Here is a 3267-nt window from a genome sequence, read left to right on the forward strand (position 1 = left end):
TGCACCTACTCCCAACTTCTATGGGAGAAGCATCTCTATCCCTGCCATTGGAGCAAACAACTTTGAGCTGAAGCCTCAATTAGTTTCTCTAATGCAACAGAATTGCAGGTTTCATGGATTTCCATTGGAAGATCCTCATCAGTTCTTAGCTGAATTCTTGCAAATCTATGATACTGTCAAGACCAATGGAATTAATCCCGAGGTCTACAGGCTTATACTTTTTCCCTTTGCTGTAAGAGACGGAGCTAGGATATGGTTGGATTCACAACCTAAGGAAAGCCTGAACTCTTGGGAAAAGCTGGTCAGTGCTTTTCTGGCCAAATTCTTTCCACCTCAAATATTGAGTAAGCTTAGAGTGGAAGTCTAGACCTTCAAACAGAAGGAAGGTGAATCCCTCTATGAAGCTTGGGAAAGATACAAGTAATTGATCAGAAGGTGTCCTTCTGACATGCTTTCTGAATGGAGCATCATAGGTATCTTCTATGATGGTCTGTCTGAACTGTTCAAGATGTCATTGGACAGCTCTGCTGGAGGATCTCTTCATCTGAAGAAGACGCCTGCAAAAGCTCAGGAACTCATTGAGATGGTTGCAAATAACCAATTCATGTACACTTCTGAAAGGAACCCTGTGAATAATGGGACAAATCAGAAGAAAGGAGTTCTTGAGATTGATATTCTGAATGCCATATTGGCTCAGAACAAAATATTGACTCAGCAAGTCAATATAATTTCTCAGAGTCTGTCTGGCATGCAAGCAGCAACAGGCAGTACCAAAGAAGCTTCATCTGAAGGAGAAGCTTATGATCCTGAGAACCCAGCAATGGAAGAGGTGAATTACATGGGAGAATCCTATGGAAACACCTATAATCCTTTATGGAGAAATCACCCAAATCTCTCATAGAAGGACCAACAGAGGCCTCAACAAGGCTTCAACAACAGTAATGGTGGAAGAAATAGGTTTAGCAATAGCAAGCCTTTTCCATCATCTTCTCAGCAACAGACAGAGAATTCTAAGCAGGGCCACTCTGACTTAGCAACTGTAGTCTCTGATCTATCTAAGACCACTCAAAGTTTCATGACTGAAACAAGGTCCTCTATTAGAAATTTGGAGGCACAAGTGGGTCAGCTGAGTAAAAAAATTACTAAACTCCCTCCTAGTACTCTCCCAATTAATACAGAAGAGAACCCAAAGAGAGAATGCAAGGCCATAAACATATCCCACATGGCCGAATGCATAGAGGAGGGAAAGGCAGTGATTTCCACTGAGGAAGACCTCAATGGACGTCCACTGGCCTCCAAGGAGTTTCCTAATGCGAAACCATGGGAATCTGAGGCTCATACAGAGACCATAGAGGTTCCATTGAATTCACTTCTGCCATTCATGAACTCTGATGAGTATTCTTCCTCTGAAGAGGATGAAGATGTTACTGAAGAGCAAGTTGCTAAGTACCTTGGAGTAATCATGAAGCTAAATGCCAAGTTATTTGGTAATGAGACTTAGGAGGATGAACCCCCCCTTGCTCACCAAAGAACTGGATGACTTGACTAGGCAGAGATTACCTCAGAAGAGATAGGATCTTGGAAAGTTCTCAATACCTTGTACCATAGGTACCATGACCTTTGAGAAGGCTCTGTGTGACCTGGGGTCAAGTATAAACTTCATGCCTCTCTCTGTAATAGAGAAGCTAGGGATCCTTGAGGTACAAGCTGCAAGAATCTCACTGGAGATGGCAGATAATTCAAAGAAACAGGCTTATGGACTTGTAGAGGATGTCTTGGTAAGGGTTGAAGGTCACTACATCCCTGTTGATTTCATAATCCTAGACACTGGGAAGTGTATGGATGAATCCATCATCCTTGGCAGACCCTTCCTAGCCACCACAAAAGCTGTGAATGATGTTGACAGAGGAGAATTGGTCATTCAAGTGAATGAGGACTCCCTTGTGTTTAAAGCTCAAGGATCTCCCTCTGTAGTCATGAAGAGGAAGCATGAAAAGCTTCTCTCAATGTAGAGTCAAAGAGAGCCCCCACATTCAAACTCTAAGTTTGGTGTTGGGAGGCTATCATCATGCTCTGAGTATCTGTGAGGCTCCATTAGAGCCCACTGTCAAGCTATTGACATTAAAGAAGCGCTTGTTGGGAGGCAACCCAATTTTATTTAATCATATCTATTTATTTTCCAATGTTATATTATGTTTTCTGTAGGTTGATGATCATGTGAAGACACAAAAACAACTGAAAAAGCAAAAACAGAATGAAAAATAGTATTAAAAATAGTACACCCTGGAGGCGAAGCTTACTGGCATGTAAACGCCAGTAAGGGTAGCAGAATGGGCGTTCAACGCCCAGTCTTGCACCATTCTGGGCGTTTAACGCCAGAAATGGGCATAGAGCTGGCGTTTAAACGCCAGAAAGGGGAGAAAAGCTGGCGTTAAACGCCAGAAATGGGTAGCAACCTGGCGTTTAACGCCAGGATTGGCAATCAAGGGGGCGTTTACACGCCAACATGGTGTAGGGATGAGAAATCCTTGACACCTCAGGATCTGTGGACCCCACAGGATCCCCACCTACCTCCTCTCTCTCTCTCTCTCTTCTTCACACCTTCCCATAACACCCTTCCCCAAATACCCTTCACCAATCACCTCAGTACCTCTTCCCTAAAAACCCCTCACCTATCAAATCCTACCCTCTTCTCCATAATCTCTTCACCAATCCACATCCATCCACCATAGATACCCACCTACCTCACCATTCAAATTCAAACCACTTTTCTTCCCAAACCCACCCATACATGGCCGAACCCTACCCCTCTCTCCACTCCTATATAAACCCATCTTCACTCATTCATTTTCACACATCATACACACTACTTCTCCCCCTTGGCCGAACCATAAAACCCATCCATCTCCTCAATTTTCTTCTTCTACTCTTTTTTTTCTTCTTTTTCTCGAGGACGAGCAAATCTTCTAAGTTTGGTGTGGTAAAATCTAAAGCTTTGTATTTTTCCATAACCATTTATGGCACCTAAGGCCGGAGAAACCTCTAGATAGAGAAAAGGGAAGGCAAAAGCTTCCACCTCTGAGTCATGGAAAATAGAGAGATTTATCTCAAAGATCCATCAAGACCACTTCTATGAAGTTGTGGCCAAGAAGAAGGTGATTTCCAAGGTCCCTTTCAAACTCAAAAAGGGTGAATATCCGGAGATCCAACATGAGATTCGAAGAAGAGGTTGGGAAGTTCTCACCAACCCCATTCAAAAAGTTGGAA

At 43.2% G+C, this 3267-nt stretch overlaps 1 non-coding gene across 1 annotated transcript; it reads right to left on the reverse strand.

Annotated features, from left to right (window-relative positions):
* Window positions 1-346: 346 nt before the first annotated feature.
* Window positions 347-454, reverse strand: LOC112739990 (small nucleolar RNA R71). The gene has a single exon (XR_003170922.1). It is a non-coding gene; the product is annotated as a small nucleolar RNA R71 (small nucleolar RNA).
* Window positions 455-3267: the final 2813 nt, after the last annotated feature.

Source organism: Arachis hypogaea, chromosome 13 (genome assembly GCF_003086295.3).
Source record: "Arachis hypogaea cultivar Tifrunner chromosome 13, arahy.Tifrunner.gnm2.J5K5, whole genome shotgun sequence".
NCBI classification, from domain to species: Eukaryota; Viridiplantae; Streptophyta; class Magnoliopsida; order Fabales; family Fabaceae; genus Arachis; species Arachis hypogaea.